This window comes from Ovis canadensis, chromosome Y (assembly GCF_042477335.2).
Source record: "Ovis canadensis isolate MfBH-ARS-UI-01 breed Bighorn chromosome Y, ARS-UI_OviCan_v2, whole genome shotgun sequence".
NCBI classification, from domain to species: domain Eukaryota; kingdom Metazoa; phylum Chordata; class Mammalia; order Artiodactyla; family Bovidae; genus Ovis; species Ovis canadensis.
The window spans coordinates 5235412-5245105 of record NC_091271.1 but is presented as its reverse complement, the minus strand read 5'-3'; positions in this window follow the sequence as shown (position 1 = coordinate 5245105).

The following is a 9694-nucleotide window of genomic DNA, read 5'->3' as shown; positions in this document are numbered from 1 at the left end:
AGCCTGATCCCCCGGCACAGGAAATGGTTAAGCCAGCAGAGCCAGGTTGCCTATTTCCCAAAGCCCCCCGTTTTGGTAGCTCCTGTGATTTGCAGCGAATATCTGCTCTCCGGCTAAGGAGGTTCTGAAACCACACCCAGACACATGGGCTTTAGGAACCTACGGGACCGACTCGTGATGAAAACAGCGGGTTCCAAGACTCGAGCGGGCTTCCCTGGTAGACACCAACGCTCAGGTGATGACAACTCAAGGCTGGAGGAACTGAGCGCATCCCACACTGCTCCTGGGACAAGCACCCCCTGGAAACAAGAGCCTGGGGACCCTGGGACTTGGCCCCATGCATTTTCCCCCTCTGTTGATTTTGCTTTTCATCTTTTCATTGTGAAAAAAGTGTAACCATGAGTATGACGACTCCTGAGTCCTGTGAGTTCTTCTCGTGGACCTGTGAACCTAGCGTGGTCGTGGGGACCCCAGATCCATCTCTTTTCCTTCCAACCTGGAAGCTTGGTTGGACAAGGTATTGTCCATCTCATTAAGCTATGTAGTTCCCACGATGGTTATTCACATATGACATCAAGCATCATAGGCTGTTTCTTCTCAAAGGTCAAGTTTCTCAGATTCCTCAGTATCACCGCCGTTAGTTTACCCCAACCCACCATGGCAGCAGTCTCTCTGAAACGTGTTCACCTGTGTCTAGGTCCCCATCCCAGTGAGGGACTGAGTCTTCCAGGTGTCTTCCCACCTGCACTGACTGTAACCTGGTCATATATGTTTCATTCCGAATACTGTTCTCTAGGATGGACCATGAGGTCCTATTTTTGAAGTCACTTCAAAATATCCACTAGCTAAGTCCTGTCTGACTCTTTGCAACACCATGGACTGCAGCATGCCAGGCTTCCCTGTCCATCTCCAACACCTAGAGTTTGCGCATACTCAAGTTCATCGAGTCAGTGATGCCATCCAACTATCTCATCCTCTGTCGTCCCCTTCTCCTCCTGCCCTCAATCTTTCCCAGCATCAGGGTCTTTTCCAGTGAGTCAGCTCTTCGCATCAAGTGGCCAAAGGATTGGAGTTTCAGCTTCAACATTAGTCCTTCCAATGAACACCCAGGATTGATCTGCTTTAGGATGGACTGGTTGGATCGCCTTGCAGTCCAAGGGACTCTCAAGAGTCTTCCCCAACACCACAGCTCAAAAGCATCAATTCTTTGGTGCTCAGCCTTGTTTATCTTCATTTTATTAAATAACAAAACTTTGTCTCTCTGTTCCTTGCTACAGAGCCACTATCTAATTTCTATTCAAGTCCTCTTTCGGCCATAAACTGAGGCAAGCCTATGACATCTCACAAGGCCAACATTCACCTTGGAAGTGAGGTGAATTCAGTCCTCCTGTCTCTCGATACTTTCTGGATCCCAGTGCGCTGGTGGCAGGCGAGACAGGCAGTGTTCAAACGGAGCCTTTATCAGACAACCAAGGGTAGACATGACCTTCTCTGCAGAGAGCTAGAAATAAAAAATGTTTGCAGAGTGCAACACAGTCCGTCTTTCTGATCCTAACTCCAAGTGACACTGAGCTAAAAATGTACTTTGGTGGGTGATATTTACAAACGCCTAGCTGCTAGGAACCTTGCCTTGGAAGAAAGGCATAACTCTCGTTTTCTGAGGTCATCTTGACTTGGCACTATTTCTGTGTGTTTAACCTTTACTCTTTCTGGACTGGCTTCCTCTCTGTGGCCCCGGGACCACCTCTGCTCAGCATCGCTGCTTGGCCCCTGGCGGCCTGGACTCAACATTGGTCCTTGTGGTCAGAAGGACTTCTCTGCAGAGTTTCCATGCTGAGGTTCAGGCCATGCTGACTCGTGTTGCATACATCTTTCATCTTGTTCTGGTGAACCTTACAACCTGATAGGGATTGCAGTGGGTAGGAAGCTATTTGAACCCAGACACAATTCACAAAGGCACTCGAGATCTTTCTAAGTCTCAGACCGTGCCCCCTGCCCTTGCACTGCACAAAACTGCTGATAATATCTGGACTAAAGATGCCGAAATCCAGGACTTGGTCTACTGGTGTGTTGGTCTGTTCATGGACACCATTTAGATTGCTTGGAGAGTTTCTGTGTGTGTTAGTCACTCAGTCGTGTCCGACTCTGTGTGACCCCGTGGACTGTAGCCCACCAGGCTCCTCTGTCCGTGGGATTCTCCAGGCAAGAATACTGGAGTGGGTTTTCATTCCCTGCTCCAGGGGGTCTTCCCAATCCAGGAATCAAACCCAGCTCTCTTGCATTGCAGGCAGATTTTCTACCGTCTCAGCCACCGCAGAAGCCCTCTTGCCTAATTTCACTCATCTCTTCTCATCTTGCCTCCCAGTTTCCCAGGAATGCAGATTTTAACCTCTATCCCAAAGGACAGGGTCGTACCACCGCTAAAACCAAGCTCAGATGACTCAGTGTCATTCTGATGAAACTGTTCCCTCTCTTCTTCTGCTTCGATAGATTTGGTGAGTTGAGAGAAGAGGATAGCAAGCAATGGGGATGGGCGAAAGAAAGGGTGGTTTGGAGAGAAACAAGGGATCCAAAATATGGGATGGGGCAGACTAGGGAAATAAATGGCTCAGTGGTAAAGAATCTGCCTGCAGTGAAGGAGACACAGGAGAGGTGGGTTCAACCCCTGGGTCGGGAAGATGCCCCAGAGAAGGAAATGGCAGCCCACTCCAGTATTCTTGCTGGGAAAATCCCACAGATGGAGGAGCCTGGTGGGCTACAGTCTATGGAGTCCCAGAGAGTCAGACACGAGTGAGTGACTGAAAAACAACAAGGAAATAAAAGTGTTCCTAAAGAACATTAAAAGGATTATTTATAACATTCTTAGAGAGATACAAGGGCTCCCTCGTGGCTCAGATGGTGAAGAATCCACCTGCAATGTGGGAGACCTAGGTTCCATCCCTGGGTTGGGAAGATCCCCCTGGAGGAGGGCATGGCAACCCACTCCAGTATTCTTGCCTGGAGCGTCCCATGGACAGGGGAGCCTGGTGAGCTGCAGTCCATGGAGTTGCAAAGAGTGGGACAGGACTGAGTGACTAATACTGAAGAGACACAAAGAATGAAATTCCTCCTGGATGGGAGAGGAGTTTGAAAGAGAATGGATACACGTCTATGTATGGCCAGGTCCCTCTGCTGTCCACCTAAAACTGGTAAGGTGTTGTTTGTTAATCAGCTGCACTCTAATACCAAATAAAATGTTCAAAAAAGAAATTCCTTTTCAGGGTGTTTTGTGCTTTGATATTACTTCTTTAAATAAGGCACCGTGGCAACACAGCCCAAGGAAGTCACAATGCACTGGTTACACGGCGTCCACACACACGTGCATGAAGACAGCTCTATGGAAACAGTCCCTGCAGCCTGGGCGCAGGTTTTAATATTGGACGCTGCAGGATCTTGGTTGGCGTGGCCAGTTTTCCCAACTCTCGGGTGTCTTCATTCCCTGGAGATTATTAAAGTGTGTGCAGCACAGATGTTAGAACTGTTTCTGCCCCCATTTGAATGCCCTTATAGGACTGTTGCATCTGTGAAAATTATGCTGTGTGTGTGTGTGTGTGAGTGTGAGAGAAAGAGAGAGCTCAGTCGTGTCCAACTCTTTACGACCCCATGGACCATAACCCCCCAGGCTCCTCTGTCCATGGGATTCTCCAGGCAAGAATACTGGAGTCTGTTGCCATGCCTATATATTCTATAATTATATTCTATATTTTATTATAGCTCTCACTGTTTAGTTGGGAAAAAGAGCTTTGTATGTAAGAAAGAAAGTGAAAGCGTTAGCTGCTCAGTTGTGTCCGACTCTTTACGACCCCTTGGACTGTAGCCCGCCAGGCCCCTCTGTCCACGGGATTCTCCAGGCAAGGATACTGGAGTGGGCTGCCATTTCCTCCTCCAGGGGATCTTCCCGACCCAGGGATAGAACCTGCATCTTCTGCACTGGCAGGTGGGTTCTTTACCACTTGAGCCGTCAGGGAAGCATCGCACTAAGTGAGATAAGTCACTCACCTAAAGACAAATACTGGTATGATTGCTGTGAATTTGGCTTCCTCACTTTTGTGACAATCCACTCAGGAAACAGCAGATGATACAAAGACTTTCATGCTCATGGAGTAAATTCCCTGGTGCATATACTTAATAAGCCAAATAATTCAGATTCTTAAGAAGTGTGTTAGAGCCTGAAACACTGGTTCAAAATGATACAACTTTGTCCACCGTCGGTATTACCACCCATACCACAGGATGACATACGTGGATAAACGTTATGTAAAATCAAGATGGACTTAGGGGACAAACTGAGTGGAAATTAAACAACTCCAGAAGCACATACGACAAACGAGAGAACTCCTTCCTTCTACTACAGTATTGAGAATTTCCACAAAAAAACAAACAAACCAATATAAACCCTTCTCGTTCAACAATACTGTCCTCAACGCATGTATTTTTTATGAATGTCATTTTGTCAAATTATGCAACCTAAAGTTTCATACTGTTCTAAAAACTCCCCTGGAGAATATATGGAAAAAGTGATCATTAAAAATCAAGCTCCAGGTCTCCTGAATCTCTGTTGAAGCCTCTGTAAGACACCCCCAGGTTTATAATAAATACCACTGAGAATCCAAATCAGCAAATTGGAGTGAACCAGCATTCGCTGAAAAAAGGGCTGTGAAGAAGGGTATTTTTTGGTGACTAATGAGGAAAGTATTCACTTGTCTAATGGGAAATATTCCGAGAACTCTCCAGGGCCACCATCGCGTTCTTAGAAGACAGTTGCTAAGAACATTACCTTCCGCCATCACCCTGCTCATTACTGATCCATCTCCAGCCTCTCCCAGCGTGCTTACATACAGTCAGCAACTGTGCATAGCACCCAGTGAGACTTATTATCGATGTGACATTTCAGAAATTTCCTAATGGAAACATGATGTGTCACCGCCATGCGGGGAACTGATTTCAACATCCCCATTACATGCCACGTGCCATCCACAAATTTTTTTTTCATTTATCTATTCATTTTACATTTTAATTGGAGGCTCACTACTTTACAATATTGTGGGGGTTTTTTTGTTGTTGTTTGTTTGTTTTGCCATATATTGACACGTAGGCACTGCATCAAACTACCGTGATTTTGCCTCCGTGTGATCTTGGCACCATTAGTGAAATGTTTGCATTTCACAAGTCTCCTCCTTTCTGAAAATGACATCCATCCACCCTTGTGTTGATTTTAAATTGAATGAGCAACAATTTTATGAGCTTGGCAGCCACAGAATGATGGCTCTTTTTTGCACATGTACATTTGCTCTGTAGATTATTTTGTGATGCTCTAATATTGGGAGCCTGGGAAAGAGAATATGTGTCTAAGAAGATCTTCAGACGTACCCGTGTGAACCCTCTTCTCATAGATTCTGAGGTCCAAGTATGGGTGGAGGTCCAGATGGACAGACAGAGAAGTCAGATGACTTCCTTGAGTTCAAAGATTCATTGCTGATAAAGGCCGAGTTTCTCAAGTACCTAGGTTTCTTAACCACCAGGCCAGTCTCAAATCAAAAAAAAAAAAAAGAAGTGTTAGTCGCTCAGTTGTGTCCGACTCTTTTGCGAGCCCCATGGACTATAGCCAGGCTCCTCTGTCCATGGGGTTTCCCAGGCAAGAATACTGGAGTGGGTTGCCATGCCCTTCTCCAGAGGCTCTCTCTGACCCAGGAATCAAATGCAGACCTCCTGAACTGCAGGTAGACTCTTTACCATCTGAGCCGACAGGGAAGCCCCATCAAAAGTGCTTCCAAAATAGTACGGCGGCAATTCAAAGGCGATCAATTAACCTTCACTCCAGCCTACACTGTACCTTTACAGTGTATGTACGTGGACCTAACTGTCCTGTGAAATCCAAGTAAGAATACAGTTCCTAAGAAGCAAGGACATAATTCCCTTTGCATCTCAGATTGAAAAAAAAAAAATCAGCTGAATGATCAGCTGGAATGGGTGATGGGAAGAAATTTGGGGGAAAGGAAAGGACCAGTGGCAATGGTAAAGAAGATTGCTGTGTTTCAGATCTCCCTGGCGGGTCCAAAGGCTTCCAATTCGCCTGCCAACACAAGGCGACCTGGGTGTGATCTCTGTTCCAGGAAGACCCCACATGTCGCGAGGAAATGAAGCGTGAGTGTCACAACTGCTGAAGCCCGTGTGCCCTAGAGGCTGAGCTCTGCAACCAGAGAAACCGCTGCAATGAGCAGTGTACGCATCAGAAACGAGCGAGCAGTCCCTGCGCTCACAGCAAAGACCCAGCACAGAATCCACTGAGCGATTTTCGCCTTCCCGTTGGGCCCTTTTCTCCCGTGCAGAAGAGCTGTGTTCCCAGAGATATGCCCAGCTCAAAGGTCTCATGAGCTTCCACACACACACCCAAAGCAGCTACTGACTGACCATAGCCGACGACTCTTGCAAGCCAACGTGATATTATTGTCTTGTCTCATGGAGAAGACTCTTGAGAGGCCCTTGGACTGCAAGGAGATGAAAGCAGTCCATCCTAAAGGACATTAGCTCTGAATGTTCATCGGAAGGACTGATGCTGAAGTTGCAATCCTTTGGCCACTTGATGCCAAGAACCGACTCATTGGAAAAGACCCTGATGATGGGAAAGATTGAAGGCAGGAGGAGAAGGGGACAGCAGAGGATGAGATGGTTGAATGGCATCACTGACTCCATGGACATGAGTTTGAGCAAAGTCTGGAGGTGGTGAAGGACAGGGAAGGCTGGTACACAGCAGTCCATAAGCTCTCAAAGAGCTGGACTCAACCACTGAACAACAGTGATACACAAAACATAGGACAACTGCATAGACCTGGGGGAAGAAAGCCCAGTGCCCCCGACCCAATATGACATGCGCCCGGGGGTAGATCTGTAACTATGGCAACTTGGAGCAATGATCTTCTCACAGCCCTGCTGAGTGTGCAAAAGCAGGTGGTATGAGGGACTTACCTCTTGGTCCAGTGGCTGGCACTCTGTGCTCACATGCAGAGGTCCCAGGTTCCATCCCTGGCCAGGGAGCTGGACCCCATATGCCACAACTAAGAGATCGGGCCTGCTGCAACTAAGACCTCATACGGCCAGATCGATAAATAAATATTAAAAAGAAAACTAGTTGGCAGAGAAAAAGGTGATGCACACACAATGCTGGGTGAATCTGTGTGTCTATGAAGGCTGGGAAGTGGGAATGCTGGTGCCCCATGAGGACAGAGTGGGTCTGACCTTCTTCCACTTGGAGGCAATAAAAGCTGCGGGAGAGCTGGGAGGGAAAGCTGATGTCGTTTCAGGAACCAGTCAACCTTGTACAGACGTGTTCAGGTACAAGGACAGGGAGACCTGAGCGGAGCCTTGTGCTTACACGGCTGGGTGGCTCAGATGGTGAAGAGTCCTGCCTGCAATGCAGGAGACGCAGGTTTGATCCCTCGGTTGGGAAGATCCCCTGGAGGAGGACATGGCAACCCACTCCAGTATTCTTAGCTGGAGAATCCCATGGACAGAAGAGGCTGGCAGGCTACAGTCGATGAGGTCCCAAAGAGTCAGAAACAACTGTGGGACTGACACTTTCACCAAGCAAGAGTGTAATACTATGGAGCCTTGGTGGGGACTCAGGCAGGAGCTGTAAAGACAGCCATTAGCAGCTCCTCTAAAGAGGGAAGAAGAAGATTGGGATAAAGAAGGAAGGTGTGTTTGGGTGCAGGACAGCGTGCCTGTTAAGATCAGAGGTTTTGGAACCAGCAGAACTGAGTTTCCAACGAGGCAATCTGGGACTTCTGAGCCCACCAGACTTCCCTGCCCTGCACTGTCTCCCAGAGCTTGCTCAAACTGATGTCCATCGAGTGGGTGATGCCATCTAAGCATCTCGTCCTCTGTTGCCCTCTTCTCCTCCTACCGTCAATCTTTCCCAGCATCAGTACCTCAATTCCAGCTAGACAATGGGTTTAATTTTCTAAGGACAGTTACTTCCTACGGATCTTGAAAGAGGTATTTGAAAAAATATGTAGTGATGTCCATGTCAGAATAGATCAGTAAATTACGTACTGAAAACATAGTTAAACAACACATAATTTGTGGACCATCTCACCAACTTCTTATTCTGACAATTAGGGATTAAAGAGCTACAGTGAAGACTCAGTTCTGACACCCAGAGCAGTCTTACTCCCTGGCACTGGGTTACCCTAGGTAAGGAAGCAAAGCTCTTATTTGCAAATATGTGTGGGCTAATAAAGGCATAAGGAACAAGAGAGTTAAAACACATAGCTACTTTGTACATTTGTAGCAAAAAATATATATGAAAAGGGACTTTCTTGGTGGTCTAGTGACAAAGAATTGGCCTTGTAACGCAGAGGTCAAGTGAAAACTTGCTCAGTCGTGTCTGATTCTTTGCGACGCCATGGACTGTAGCCCGCCAGGCTCGTCTATCCATGGAAATCTCCAGGCAAGAGACTGGAGTGGGTAGCCATTCCCTTCTCCAGGGAATGAATCTTCCCAACCCAGGGATTGAACCCAGGCCTCCTGCATTGCAGGTGGATTCTTAACCATCTGAGCCACAAGGGAAGCCCAAGAACACTGGAGTGGGTTGCCATGCCCTCCTCCAGGGGATCTTCCCAACCCAGGGATGGAACCCAGGTCTCCCACATTGCAGGTGGATTCTTTACTGTCTGAGTTACCCGGGAATCCCCACCCAGAGGACGTGGGTTCAATCCCTGGTCCAGATCCCGCATGCCTTGGGGCAGCTAAGCCCAAGCGCCATCATTGCTGCGTCCATGTGCTGCAACAAGAGAGTCCGTGCACCGCAATGACAGGGCCCACATGATGCTGTGAAGACTCTGTGTGCTGGAACTAAGATCTGATTCAACCAGACAAATACACAATAATGCACGCATGTCAAGCAAGGATCAGGGGGTGGTACAACATTCATCCAAAGTCTAATGGGCACAGTGAATGAAGTAATATGCGATTATCAACCCATATTTTACAAAAAATATCCATCAGTCCATGGAGATGAGATATTTGATAAACAGGTGTCAATGGACCATTCTCCCATGCAGAAGCCTTTCAAATCCCTTGTTTTGTCCATCGCCAAGGTGATAGACACTAAGTCCCTAAGTGTGACTTTCTTCCAAAGAGGATAGTTAGGATAGAAGTTTCTCTGTTATTTCTTTGTAAACTGATCACAGACTTCCCTGGTGATCCAGAGGCTGAGACTTCACACACCCAGTGCAGGCAGCGTGGGTCAGTGAGTTGATCAGTGAAACAGATCCCATGTGCTACCACTAAGGGTTCTCAAGACGCAACGAAATATCTCTCATGCCACAACGAAAAGCCAGAGCAGCCAAATAAATAAATAAAAAGCAACTACAGTGGAGACCCCTAAAATATTAATCAAACCATAGAGCAAGGTCAACATCAATAGACATAAGTCCTTGACATGATGTGATAAAAAAATCTCACGTTACCCTCATGATCTGCACCCCTAAAAACCCATTAACACTGGTCTCATCATGAGAAAAACAGCAGAGAAACTCAAATCAACACTCACTCTATAAAACACGGGATGAGGACTCCTCAAAGCTGCCGAGGTCATCAAAAACAAACAGCCCTAAGGAGACGTGACGATGAGACATAATGTGGTATTTGGATG